The sequence below is a fragment of the Ursus arctos genome, unplaced genomic scaffold (assembly GCF_023065955.2).
Source record: "Ursus arctos isolate Adak ecotype North America unplaced genomic scaffold, UrsArc2.0 scaffold_26, whole genome shotgun sequence".
NCBI classification, from domain to species: domain Eukaryota; kingdom Metazoa; phylum Chordata; class Mammalia; order Carnivora; family Ursidae; genus Ursus; species Ursus arctos.
In genome coordinates, this window is record NW_026622941.1 from 10,801,929 (window position 1) to 10,817,047 (window position 15,119).

General features: G+C 41.2%; 1 protein-coding gene across 1 annotated transcript in view; it reads right to left on the reverse strand.

Annotated features, from left to right (window-relative positions):
- Positions 1 to 14,828, reverse strand: part of STYK1 (serine/threonine/tyrosine kinase 1) — a 37,729-nt gene extending 22,901 nt beyond the window's left edge. Inside the window, exons 1-2 of the mRNA XM_026502435.4 lie at positions 14,723 to 14,828; positions 11,474 to 11,531 (exon numbers count right to left, since the gene is read on the reverse strand). The gene's annotated coding sequence lies outside the window, so the exon portion shown is untranslated. The remainder of the gene's footprint in view (positions 1 to 11,473; positions 11,532 to 14,722) is intronic.
- Between the last annotated feature and the right edge of the window lie 291 nt (positions 14,829 to 15,119).

Here is a 15,119-nt window from a genome sequence, read left to right on the forward strand (position 1 = left end):
CACATAAGAAAACAAAACACCTATTTTCAAAATATTTACATTTGTGGACAAACTGTATTTAGTCCTGTGTGTGAAGAAGTTAAAGTAATCATAAAGTTAATGTGGGTTTTAAATCTCTTCGTGTTAACTAGATATGATTTGACAGTCTAAGTATTACACCTGCTAAGAGGTCTCTGAATTTGACAATCATGTTGAGGAAGAGAGATTTAAACAAGATGGATTAAAGAGCATAATACTGTAAACTAAGATATAAAACAGAATGCTAAATAGTGATATATTATTAATTAATTAATTATTAATTAGTTAATTAATTCACCTTCTGTCCTCAATTTCTCAACTCCTAGCTGGTTCCACTGATAACTCCTATCTGCTGGCTACATTTTTACCCAGTTCCTGAACCAATCTTGATGGAGGCAGTAAGGAGACCAATAGTCTCAGCTCCTTCTCCCCATTCTTCTTACCATACTCCCCAATCTGAGAAGACATAAGGTTGATCATTTTTATAAGGGGTGTCCAGTTATTCATAGTACCCAAGCACTGTCAAATCTGGAGTCCTATCCTGAATGTCTCACAGGTGGATAGGCTCTTACTATTTTCTCTGCCTCAATCAATTCTCTTTCATTAGATAAGAACTTCACATGATAGTCTGGTTACTGAGGTCCTGCTACAAATGGAAAGGACCCCCACACACACACCCAGATACTGCTGGCTTGGTGCTCGAATAATGGCCATCACCCCACCCCCACTCTACTTCATGCCCACCCACACACGTCTTAACCTCCTGCCCCTACGGTTCTGCTCGCATCCTGTAAACCCAAGTTGCGTATTTTTGCCTACATTTCAGTCTATATCTGAACTGTCCATCTTTACCTAGAATCTACTTCTACAACCCAGTTAGTTTATCTCAAATCACTCACTCAGACAAGTGACCCTGTAGCTGATGAGAGGTAAGAAAAAGTCACTCATTGGATATAGGCAGAATGGAGATCACTCATGGTCATAGAAAGAACAGTCGTAAGGCAGTAGCAGAGCCAGAGAGTGGGGTGGGTCAGGGAATAAACAGAAAATGAGGATGGGAGAAAGTTTAGGTAGCTTTCTTAAGATGTTTAAGTATAAATGAGAAGACTAAGTTGAGAAGCTCAAGGAGGGGGTCATACAGATTTGTTTGGAAACTTAGGGCTCCATCAAGACAAGGAAAATAACTAGTGACATCCCAACATGCGGTAATCTCTCCTTCTAAAAACAAAACAGAATTTGAGGGGAGGGGCATGTCCTAGGCCTAAATATGTTACAAAGCCTAACACACACAATGACACTGAAAAACAGAGAGTAAGATTAATAAAACATGTAATGAAGTACATCTTTAGGAATTTAATATAAAGAAGTCAGCATGAAATAAAACAAGCAGATTCTCAAACCTGGTTACACATTAAGAATCTTGTAGGGAGCTGTCTAAAGATTACCAACACTAGGGTTTACCACCCCCCACCTTGGAAGAGATTGTGATGATTATGATTTCACCTATCAGCACTGAAAAAAGGGAGTGTTTCTCAGGAGATACTAAATTACAGCTAGGTTGAGAACTATTGAGATTCATTATCATTATGTGGTTTATGCATAATATGCATATTCTGGTTACTCGCTTGGCAATAATAATTTCCATCCTTGGCTTCATTCCTATGCAAAACTAAATTTTAGTTGTAAAAATGATTATATGTTTTAAGAAACAAAAAATAGCAGTGTAAGTTATATTAGAGGTGAGGACTTGGTAAGTTTAAAAGAGAAGACTCCTGGGGCGCCTGAGTGGCTCAGTTGGTTGAGCACCTGACTCGTGATTTCAGCTCCAGTCATGACCTCCTGGTCATGGGATTGAGCCCCCCGGCAGGCTCCACACTCAGCTCAGAGTCTGCTTGTCTCTCTCCCTTCCCCTGCTTGTGCATTCTCTCTCTCTCAAAAAAATAAATAAAATATTTTAAAAGAGAGAGAGAGAGAAGACTCCTTCCAATACAGAAAAAAAAATCACAAAGAAAAGGATCAACCAATCAATGAATAAAAACATAGACAATCTATATAACTTAGTAACTATAGTAAGAAAATTACTAAGATGACAGTAAATAAATGGTCATGAAAAGTGAAAAGCAGAAGAAAACCAATACACCGAACCAAAATGTTTAACAAATATGGAAGAAGGGTAATGTAAGATTAAAGATGTTTACCTTAGCTAGTAATTAAATAACACACATTCAAGTAAAAACAAGATGCAAAATTTTTTGTCTATCCATTTAAGAAGAAAAAGATGAAAGAATTATGATGCTGAGAAGAACCCTATTTAAAAAGCCCACTCTAACACATTAACAGGGAATCTAAATTTCTACATTTATGGAAACAAATTTGACAACATGTAAGAAAAGAGCCTTAATGACATTCATAATTTTGACCCAGTAATATCTCTCCCAGGAGTCAATTACAAAAGGATTTTTTTTAAGATGTTATTTTTAAGTAATCTCTACACCCAACATGGGGCTCAAACTCACAACCCTGAGACCAAGAGTCACACACTCCACCAACTGAGCCAGCTAAGCATCCCATAAAAGGATTTTTTTTAATGGAAAATGTTTCTGAATGTGCAAAAAATTTTGTTGTACTGTTATTTATTTCTTTTGAAAGCAGAAATAGGCATGTGCTTCAAAATAATCCCAGGACTTGAGCAGTGGAAGTGTGTGGAGATATAAATGAAACACTATTGGCCATGTGTCGAAAACTGTTAAATTTGGGTTGTTAATACGTAACATTCTACCTATTTGTCTGCTTTTGTATATACTTGAAATTTTCTACAAGTCATCCTACCATTTCTACAAGTCATCCTACCATTCTACCTATTTGTCTGCTTTTGTATATACTTGAAATTTTCTACAATAAAAAAATTGAAAGTAGAAATAAATTTCAATTTTCTTCAAGGAAAGTGGGATGGTTAATTTTATGTGTCAACTTGGCTAGGCCATGGTACCAAGATAATTGGTCAAACATTATTCTAGATATTTCTGTGAAGGAATTCTTTAAATGAGATTAACATTTAAGTCAGTGAACTTTGAGTAAAGCAGATGACCCTCCATAATGTGGGTATGCCTCCTCCAATCAGTTGACAGTCTTAATAGAAAAAGATTGACGTCCCCAGAAGAAAAGGAAATTCTGCCAGCTCACTGGACTTAAACTGGGTCTCCAGCCTGCATGCCTACCCTGAAGATTTTGTACTTCCCAACTATTCACAGATTCTTTAAAGTAAATCTCAATGGATGGTAGATACATAGACAGACACGCAGACATTCTGTTGGCTCTATTTTTCTGGAAAACCCTAACTAATAGAAAGAGGGATGTCAAATTTTTATACAGCTATACAATGGAATACTATAAATTTATTAATTTTATTGTCAAGTTCATTAATTTTATGTTCAGTTTTATATCCAGTTGAAGTTTTTATTTTTATTTTTTTTTTTTTAAAGATTTTATTTATTTATACGACAGAGATAGAGACAGCCAGCGAGAGAGGGAACACAAGCAGGGGGAGTGGGAGAAGCAGGCTCATAGCGGAGGAGCCTGATGTGGGGCTCGATCCCATAACGCCAGGATCACGCCCTGAGCTGAAGGCAGACGCTTAACCGCTATGCCACCCAGGCGCCCCAATATATCCAGTTGAAGTTTTTAATAAATGTTTTCTTATATTAGTAGGTAAAGTAATATAGTCAGATTTAAAATTTATCAGGTTCTAGTTTAATAAATTCTATATTGGCAGCCATGTTTTAACATTATCTCTGTCTCTCTCTGACTCTGTCGTTTTGGGCAAGTTTTATCACATCCCTGGGTGTGAATTCCCAATCCATAAAATAATGGATCATAATCCTTGAACTGCCTAGTCAGAGACATTCTGGCAAGATAAACAAGATAAAATATATGACAGGACTTTAAAATTTTAGACTAAAAGAAATTTATGGATTTCAGAAATCCAAGGTAGAATTATCATGTTCCCCCTTTCCCCTGCCCCTGCACGCCTATGGCCATCTCTTCTGAAGTATCCTTACTGCCCACAGTTAGAGCTTCTCGATAGTAAATGATTTGGAGATCTGTTAAACTGCTGTTAAGGATTTGGCATTTCAGAGAATTCCAGGCTAATTCTACTCATTTGTTCTATCCAGCATTTATTGATCATACTTTTTATCCTCTCATATATCGATATCAATAATTTTTAGGAAGACAGATTAATGCAGATATGAGATGCACTTTGGAGGAAAACCTGACATCAAATGAACATTAAATAATACTATTTCTATACCAGCATGGATTCAAGTATAATGAGGCTCTGGCATTAATCTTCACTTTGGCTACAGCTGCCTTCTGCCTTAGAATTGGTCATATTTTCCTCACCTAGATTATTTCTTAATAGAAAGTTCTAGGAGAAATGTAGAATGAAAAGAAAGAATCTTCAGGGCACCTGGGTGGCTCAGTCAGTTAAGCATCTGCCTTCAGTTCAGGTCATGATCCTGGGGTCCTGGGATCCAGCCCCACATCAGGCTCCCTGCTCAGTAGGGCGTCTGCTTCTCCTTCTCCCTCTGCCTCTGTCTGCCCATGCTCTCTTTCACTCAAATAAATGAATAAAATATTTTAAAAAAAAGAATCCTCTTCTAAAACAGGCAAAGGGGATATGAGATCTCAGTTATGGCCCTGGGTTAGCACCATCTTGTGTGTGACCTTAAGTAAGCCAATTAACATCTCTGTCAGAGGTATGTATATAAAACTTTATGAAATATATGAAGTAAAAATATAAGGCATTATAATTATTTATTTAGTACCCAAGAAAGCAAAAATATGATGAAGCCAGAGCTATGTAACATACATTCACATAGAATCCAGAAGTGGAAAACCTAGAGGAAAGGTGGACAACAGTTTTTCTCTATCCTTTTAAGTAAAAAATGTAATACCTTCTATCATCCGCTCGAAATGGCTATGTAATCTGTCCTTCTTTGCTATATGTTGACAGAAAGAATCAGATCTACAGAAAAGTTAGGAATAGTAAATGCACCCTACAAGGATGCAGAAAGCAGTTGAAAACAAAGGGATGTGAATATTGTTAGAAATATCTACCACCGTGCTGGTTTCTTGATTTGTCTTGGGAATAAAAATGTGGCGGTGACATGAACTTTAAAGTTTTGTGCGGGGGTCCCTGGATGGCTCAGTCAGCTAAGCATCTGACTCATGATTTTGGCTCAGGTCATGATCTCAGGGTTGTGAAACTGAGTCCCACGACAGGCTCTGCGCTCAGCACAGAGTCTGCTTGAGATTCTCTCTCTCCCTCTCTCTCTGCCCCTCCCCCATTCACAATAAATAAATAAATAAATAGATAAATAGATAAATAAAATCTTTAAAAATTTGTTTGATTTTATTTTGAAATGAAAGAAGTAACAAGATCCCAGTAGAGACAGGAAGAGAACAAAGATCGTAAGTTTATTATCTAAATCCAAAGTACAACTCTCCAAATTTTTGCCTAATATTTATTTAAATTGAATAACAAAAATTTATTAAGTACTTTTCACTATCCCTTGCTCTGATTGATCCCTCCTCGATATGTCTCTCCTAACACAGTTTTGGATCTTTTTCAGGACCCAGGAACGGTTAAATATAGATATTGTATCCTGGACCCATGTTATCTCTCTCCCTCCTTTTCCACTAAACTCAGTTTCTTTCCATGAGTCAACATGGAGCAGAGTTGAGATAATAAACCAAGTGAAACAATCTGCTTTGGACTCTGCCCTGCTCCGCTCCTCCTTAACTGTCATTTACGGGTAGCATAGCTTCCTTGATACTGTTTTTTGCTTCCCGCTACAGCTTAGCACATTTTATGGCATGTAGTTACAATGACAAACATTCATATAGTGCTCCCCATGTGTTAGGCATGGTTCTGAGCACTTTACATATAGAGGAAGAAACTGGGTCACAAAGAGGTTAAGTAACTTTCTCCAGATCACACAGCTAGTAACAGGGATTTGGACTTCTCAGGTTGTGTGGCTTTGGAATCTGTTTTCTTATATTACACCATCTTCCTAGCAGATTCTTGAAAATCCTTTCTCTTTTCTTTTTTCTTTTCTTTCCTTTTTTTTTTTTTTTTGCAAAATTAGAATTAACTTCAATATTGCTTTCTTTTTGACCAAGATATAATTCACATACCATAAAACACATCCTTAAAGTATACAATTCAGTGATTTTTGTATTCACGAAGTTGTACAACCATCACTGCTACCTAATTTTAGAATATTTTCATCATCCCCCCCAAAAGAAATCTGTACCAATAGCAGTCGCTCCCCAATGCCCACTCCCCCCAACCCTGGCAATCACTAACCTATTCGCTGTCTCTGTGGATGTGCCTGTTTTGAACATTTCATATGAACTGAATCACACAATCTGTAGCTTTGTGTCTGGTTCCTTTCACTTAACATGTTTTTAAGGTCATATTGTATTAGGTAGGGTTCTCTAAAGAAATAGAACCAATAAGATACATAGATGTAGATATATAGATATGTAAGAGGAGATTTATTATAGGGACTGGCTCATGAGGTTATGGAGGCCAAGAAATCCCACAGTGTGCCGTCTGCAACTGGATAGTCAGGAAAGCTGGTGGTACAATTCAATGGGAGGCTGAAGCCGTGAGAACTGGGGACCACTGGTGTACGTCCCAGAGCCTGAAGGCCAGAGAACCAGGAGCTCTAATGTTGGAGGGCAGGAAAAGATAGATGTCCCATCTCAAGGGAGAGAAAGTCACCTTCCTCCACCTTTTTGCTCTATTTGGCCCTCGGCGGGATGGATGATCCCCACCCACAGTGGTGAGGGCATACTCAGTCCACTGATTCAAATGCTAATCTTCTCCAGAAACATACTCACAGACACACCCAGAAGATATGTTTCCCAGCTATCTGGGCATTCCTCAAGCCCAGTCAAATTGACACATAAAATTAACCACCACAGTCTGTGGTCTGAGAAGTTTTTTCTTCTGCAAACCTGATACCACACTCTCTCAACCTATCTCTCCCTCTCTCCCTTTTCTCTCCCTGCAGAAAGGGTTTCTTTTCCTCTGCAGCAAGGCAGCTTTTCTCTCTCCAGTTCACTTCCATATACCTTGCACCTGCTATGTTGTCTCCCTCCAACTGTGGAGATCCTTCTTCCAATCCCCAGATTGATTTCCTGGGTATTCCAAGTTATCTGACCTCAGTACAACTGTGTTAAGAGATGAGGAAAGCCCCATGTCCCCCTGCTTCTCCACCATCTGAACTCTGCTTCCTAACCATCACATCCATGTTGTAGCAGAAATCAGTACTTCATTCTTTTTTGTGGCTGAATTATGGTCTTAGTTCTTAAACTTAGGTTTTTGACCTATTTTGAGTTAATTTCTGCATATGTTGTGAGGTAAGCATTCAATTTCATTCTTTTGCATGTGGATATCCAGTTGTTTCAGCACAATTTCAGTGTTTAAGTGTTGCATATGACTATCCAGTGTGTCCACACAATGAATTGTTTTGGCACTGTGTAGAAAATCAAATGGCCATAGGTATGAGTTTATTTCAAGACTCTCAACTTTGTTCCATTGGTCTGTATGTCTATCCTTGTATCAATAGTACACAATCTTAATTACTTAGCTTTGGATTGAGTTTTAAAATCATTAAATACGAGTTCTCCAACTTTATTCTCTTTTTGATGATTGTTTTGGATATTTTAAGACCCTCGCGTTCCAATGTGAATTTTAGAATCAACTTGACAATTCCTGTAAAAAAGGCCATCTGGAATTTGGGTAGAGATTACATCGACTAGCTAGATCAACTTGGGGAGTACTGCCATCCTAACAATATTAAGTCTTCCTACCTAAGAACATAGGATGTCTTTCCATTTACTTAGATCTTTAATTTTTTCAATGATATTTTGTGGTTTCCAGTGGACAAGTCTCATTTGTTGTTGATGCTAATATTTACAGTTCCATGACCTCTAAAGGTTAAACCAGAATTTGGTATGACTTGGTGATATCACAGAATGTTCTGTCTCTGAGAAAATCCATTCTAGCACAGGTTGGACAATACATGCTGTTTAGAGGCTGCCCGGACATGCTATCTATGTCTAATATCATAGCATACTAAAAGTCCGCTACTGATCCTTCTCATATTTGGATAAATGCATAGACCATACAGCACCACATTTTGTAGCTCTTAGTGTCAGAACCCAGTTTATTTTCTTGGATGAGCCTGAGTTAGTCTAATTTCTCAGGTTGCCACGAACTGGTGGGACTAGAGATGGTATCCAAAGAATCACATTTCTAAATGCTTATCAACATAAATGTTTCTGCATATCTAACCTACAGAGAACACTGCTCCTTGGGCACCCAAAATATGTTTGATTGAGGTTTAAATAAAAGCCACAAAGAAGCAGTCCCCAATATCACTGTTAAATCCTGTAACTCAGGTGTAAAAAATATAAGGATTTCCATATAGCACAGAGAGTTCTATCCCAGGGTTCAATGAACTTCTTTTTGGGACTGATATATCTCACACACATCTGCATATCTATAAACCCACAATCTGTGGCTTTGCTGATACTATCAAATCTCTATTGGCCATCTGTCATAGTTAATGTAAGCTCATAATTTCATTTTTAAGTCAGCTTGCCTCCATTCCCCAGTCAACACTAACTCAGTGAATTAAAAATAATCAATTTTAATATCAGCCCAAGAAGAGCAGACTTAAATGTGGTGATGGTGAAGGGGTGGTGCTTTATAGATAATTATAAAATCACATTTGGATTATTTATATTTCTCTTTTCCCAATCCTACAGAATTGGAATATTCCTCAAAGTTGTCTTCATTTTTATAATAGAAAACCTCTTCAGAATACTCCACAGCTATCTTAACAACGTCATACGTGGAAACTAAGGTCCAAGTGACGAGGTGACTTACCCAGGATCAGAAGATAAATCAGAGATCTAATCCGATGTGAAAGCTCCTGATCTAGAATCCCAGATTAGACCATCCTAAGAATGGAATGTGGGTGAGGACAAGAAGGACAGGGAGTGAAACCCAAGTCACCTGCTGATACGGGAGATGCTTGGGCTTCAAGAACTGATGCAAATACAGCAGGTTCAACTCTCAAGATCAAAAAGGCTTTCTATTCCCGTGCTGTAAATAAGTGACCCCTGCTGTGCCTTCTGCTGCTGTAGCCACACCCCTGCTAAAGAAACAATAGAGCAGCCCCGCCTTCCTTCTCTACTCTGCCCCATGAACATGCTGTGAAATGGAACACACGCTCCACAAATGCCACCGAATCCTGAACAACCAGAAGAGCCATCTGAAAGCAACAGGAAAACCTTACCTCCGTAGCTTACCAGTGAGCAGACTCAGGCACACGAGAGAGGTGTCTGCCAACAGTTAATTAGCACTTAAGCTAATCTACTCGTGTGCGTCTTGAATCTCCTCCTGGTGCTCTTTCACTACCAGTTTCCATCATGCATGAGGCTGGCTGGAGAATTGATCCCTTGTTATTCAGTTAAGTTTTGTAGGAGTGAGGGTAAGGAAAAGGATCCTAGTTATTAGAATTCCTAATGTTCATATACTTCCGTAGTTTCTTCTGCCTGCTGGGTCTTTGGGCTGTTTATGTGTCTGGACCAGCCTCTGAAAATCTACTCCATACGAGTCCAAGGTTGAAGACTAGAGATTTCACATTCCAGCTGTGTTTTCATTATGGGCGCTGCAGGGCTTTAGGATTACTCTAGTGGAGGGGTGCCTTGGTGGCTCAGTCGTTAAGCATCTGCCTTTGGCTCAGGGCGTGATCCCTGCGTTATTGGATTGAGCCCCACATCAGGCTTCCCCGCTGGGAGCCTGCTTCTTCCTCTCCCACTCCCCCTTCTTGTGTTCCCTCTCTTGCTGGCTATCTCTCGCTCTCTGTCAAATAAATAAATAAAATATTTAAAAAAACAAAAAAGATTACTCTAGTGGATATTTTGTTTCCTTCTTCTTCCTCTGCCAGAACTCATTTTGACTCATACTAAGATATCAGCCCCCCGAAACACTAAAGGGATCAGGCATTGAGACCTGTGGGGAAAGACCACAGAGGTAGGAGGCAGGGCAGCTGCAGACCAGACTGGCTGGATCTGTGGAATCTGCTTATAAATCTGATGAAAAACAAGGCAATGAAGATAAATATTTAGCATTTTCTTAGCTTTCCTCCTCCTTCCTCGAACCACAAGCAACTTCAACTACTGTCACTTCTACTACTCAGATAAACAAGCCCTTTCCTCCTGCCTTAGCCTCTAACCAGCCAGAAGGAGCACTACACTGGGGCCCAGACTGAGCATGTGTGCAAGGGCCAACAGGAGCTTTTCTTGCCTGGGTCAAGCCAGCCCCATCTGACTTAAGAGGGACTTTGGAGAAGTTGACCCAAAGTATACAAAGGAGGGGTGGCTTTGACATACAACTGCCCTGATAGCTGAGTACTGTCAGAAAAACTTGCGTAGGGGGCGTCCCGGTGGCTCCATCAGTTAAGCGTCGGTTTCAGCTCAGGTCATGATCTCAACGTCCTGGGATCCAGTCCTGAGTCCCGCATCGGGCTCCCTGCTCAGCGGGGAGCCGGCTTCTCCCTCTCTCTCTGCCCTTCCACCCTGCTCATGCTCTCTCTCTCTCTTAAATAAATAAATTTTTAAAAATCTTTTTAAAAAAGAGAAAAGAAAAACGTGTTTAGGATCAGTTTCTCCAAACTCCAAATTATCATCTTTCACAAATGTTTTTCACCTGTAACATTGGGGGACACCTGGGTGGTGCAGTTAAGCTTCCGACTCTTGATTTCAGCTCAGGTCATGATCTCAGGGTTGTGAGACTGAGCCCCTCATCAGGCTCCCGACTTGGCAGGGAGCGCGCCTGAGATTCTCTCTCTCTCTCCCTCTGCCTCTCTCCTCCTACTCTCTCTCTAAAATAAATAAATCTTTAAAAAATTAAAAAATAATAATAGCATTGGATCCAAAAGAAATTTTTATAGAAAAATAACCTATACAAATAAATCGGGTATAAAGAATTTAATTGTAATGCTAAATGAACAAGTAGGGCTGGGAAGTCGTTTCTAACAGTGTTAGATGGGAAGTATCAAGGTACCCAGCTCTCTGCTCCATGGGAACACATTTTTAGTTCTATCATTAGGCAGGATGCTGGTTTTCTCTATAAAAGGGATATAAAGTTGTTTGCTACACATAGCATGCAAAACATTGATCCCTCATAGTGAAAATAGGACAATAAACCCAGTAAAGAAAACCCAGTCATTGAAAGCTCAGTGTGGCTGGCAGATAACGGCCCCTCAAAGACATCCATGTCCAAATCTCCAGAACTACAAATATGTTAGTTTTTAATAGTGCTAAAATTGCAAAAGGGAATAAAGATTGCAGATGGAATTAAGCAACTGACCTTAAAACAGGGAGATTATTCTGGATTATGCAGCGAGTCCGATGTAATCACAAAGACCCTGAATGTGGAAGAAAAAGGCACAAGCGTCACTGCCGGCACATGGAGTATGAGAAAAACTTGACAAGGCTTTGCAGTTGGAGGAACCACAAGCCAAGGAATGCAAGCAGTCTTCAGAAGCTGGAAAACGGCAAGGAAATGGATTCTCCCGGAGAGCCTCCAGAAGGAAAGCAGACCTGCCTACCCATTTTAGACTTCTGACTCCCAGGACTAGAAGATAAAAATCTATGTTGATTTAAACCACCAAACGTGTGCTGATTTGTAACAGCAGCGACAGGAAACTAACACACTCGGGGCGCCTGGGCGGCTCAGTCGGTTAAGCGCCTGACTCTTGATTTTGGCTCAGGTCACAATCTCAGCGTTGTGGGATCGAGCCCCAAGTCAGGCTCTGCACTGGGCGTGGAGCCTGCTTAAGATTCTCTCTCTCTGGGGCGCCTGGGTGGCACAGCGGTTAAGCATCTGCCTTCAGCTCAGGGTGTGATCCCGGCATTATGGGATCGAGCCCCACATCAGGCTCTTCTGCTATGAGCCTGCTTCTTCCTCTCCCACTCCCCCTGCTTGTGTTCCCTCTCTCGCTGGCTGTCTCTCTCTCTCTCTCTTTGTCGAATGGATGGTTAAAATCTTTAAAAAAAAAAAAAAGATTCTCTCTCTCCTCCTCCCTCTGCTCCTCCCCCCATCACCTGCCCCTCCTGCTCAGCACACATACTCTCTCCTCTTCTTTAAAAAATTAAATAAAAAAAGGAAACTAACACACTCAGTTTAAAACAGAGCTTCAGAATCACAAAACTCCTTGGAGGAGTTTGGGGCCCATGCTTGCAGGAGCTGGCTGTGAAGAGTCGGGAAAGGTGGGAAAACAAAGTTTCTGCAAAAGACAACTGAAACAGAGGTGCTCAACTAACTTTAAGCATGTACATAATGCAAGAACAAGGAACTGTTATGGGTTGAGGTGTGCCACCCCAAAATTCATGTGTTGAAGTCCTAGCTTCCGGTACCACCCCAGAATGTGACCTTATTTGGAAATAGTCTTTACAGAGATACTTGACATAAAAGGAGGTCACATTTTGGTTATTCTCACAATATTTCAAACTTTTTAAATTATTGTTTTATTTGTTACCGTGGTCTGCAGTTACTGATTATGACTCCCTGAAAGCTCAGATGACAGTTAACATGTCTTTAGCAATAAAGTATTTTTTAAAAGATTTATTTATTTATATTAGGGGGGGAGGGAGAGAGTCTTTTTTAAAAGATTTTATTTACTTCTCTTTTTTTTTAAGATTTTATTTATTTGTTTGTCAGAGAGAGAGAGTACAAGCAGGGGGAGCGGCAGGCAGAGGGAGAAGCAGGCTCCCTGCTGAGCAAGGAGCCCAATGCAGGACTCGATCCCACAACTCTGAGATCATGATCTGAGGTGAAGGCAGATGCTTAACAGACTAAGCCACCCAGGCGTCCCAAGGTATTATTTATTTCTTTGAGAGAGAGAAAGAGCATGCGCATGAGAGAGAGAGCGCGCACGAGCAGTGGGGGAGGGGCAGAGGGAGAGGAATAAACAGACTCCCCACTTGGCAGGGAGCCCAAGGAGGGCTCTGTCCCCATCCCAGAAACCCAGGATCACGATCTGAGCCCAAGGCAGACGCTTAACCCACTGAGCTACCCAGGCACCCCTAGGGAAAGAGAGTCTTTCTTTTTAAATAATGATAATTTTTTTAAAAGATTTTATTTATTTATTTGTGAGAGACAGAGAGAGAGCACAAGCAGGGGGAGCAGCAGAAAGAAAGAAAAGCAGATTCCCTGCTGAGCAGAGAGCCTGACATAGGGCTAGATCTCAGGACCCTGGGATCATGATCTGAGCCGAAGGCAGAACCTTAACTAACGGAGTCACCCAGGTGTCTGGGAAAGAGAGTCTTAAGCTGACTCCACACTGAGCTTGGAGCCTTGGCTCTATCTCAAGACCCTGAGATCACGACCTGAGCGGAAAACAAGAGCCTGGCACTTTAACCAACTGCACCACCCAAGCCCCCAAGCAATAAATTATTATTTTTTTAAGAAATAGATTCTTTATGTATTTATTTGACAGAGAGAGAGAGAGCACAAGTGGGCAGAGCAGCAGGCAGAGGGAGAGGGAGAAGCAGACTCCCCGCTGAGCAGGGAACCTGATGTGGGGCTGGATCCCAGGACCCTGGGATCATGACCTGAGCTGAAAACAGACGCTTAATTGACTGAACCACCCAGGTGCCCCCAATAAAGTATTTTTAATTAAGGTATGCACATTGTTTTTTTTACTCATCATGCTATTGCACATTTAATGGACTACAGTACAGTGTAAGCATAACTTTTGTTTGCACTGGAGTCAAACATTTCATTTGACTCCCTTCATCACAATATTTGCTTTATTGCAGTGGTCTGAAACCAAACCCCAAACCCGCAATATCTCTGAAGTCTGCCTGTAGAGTTGACCCTTGAACAATGCAGGGTTTAGGGACACCGATCCCCTGAGCAGCAGAAAATAAGCATATAACTTTTGATTCCCCAAAACTTAACTACTAATAGCCTGTTGACCGGAAGCCTTACCAATAACATAAACAATCGAGCAACACTTATTTTGTAGATTATACGTATTATATACTGTATTCTTATAAGTAAGCTAGAGAAAGCACTTTAAAGAATCATAAGGAAGAGAAAATACATTTACAGTACTGCACCACTCAAACTGGGTTGTTCAAGGGTCAGTTGTACTACCCCGAGTCTCACTGAGAGACCTGGCTGGCCCGTCGCAGGAGCGAGGAGTACTGGGGAGGGTCAGTCAAGTGGAGGGCACGGTTTCCAGGTGCATTTCGGTGTGTGTGTGCTGCACCGGACAGGAGCTCTGGTGGTTGATTTCCACAACTGCTGACGGCTCTCACTGAGTAGCAGGGAGCAAGCTCGGTCTGACATGTACGAGACACTCGGATGACCAGGGGACTCCTAACAGGAAGAGGCCACGGTCACCGAAATGAAAGGGAAAGAAAGGAGACAAAATGGGGACGAGGTTGACAGATAGGGAGAAGGGAAAGAGGCACAGAAAAAGAGAAGACAGATTAAGAAGAAAACAGAAATTCGGTCACCAAGGAACGGCATATCACACTGTACAGTCATAAACACATAAAAGTCAAAACCCACAAGATGTTCCTTCCAAAGAAATACAGGTTCATTCACCTGGTGAGTATTGTTCGTTCACATAAACTTCGAATCGCCGCTCACAACCGTCCCACTCTGGTCCTCGCTCTTTTCTTCCAGAACGTCCAGGTACACCCCTAGTGGCATCACTGCCATCCAGGTCCCACCCTTCCTGCCCCCCAACCCCAGTTCACTACCGTGTCCCCCCTCCGGCCACTCTGCTTTCAGATGCCACCGGCCCAGCCAGAGGGGAAAAAAAATGATCGGTTTGGGTAGACAAGGTGTGCCAGCCTCAAGGAAATGCTTTTCAGTCCCTCCTTCCCACTGGTGGGGCGTGGCTGCCAGCAAAGGATGGAGTCTGGGCGGGCTCCCACAAAGGGAAGTCTGTGGGCACTGAGGTTTCCGGGACTCACCACACACTAGCCAGCAGGAAACC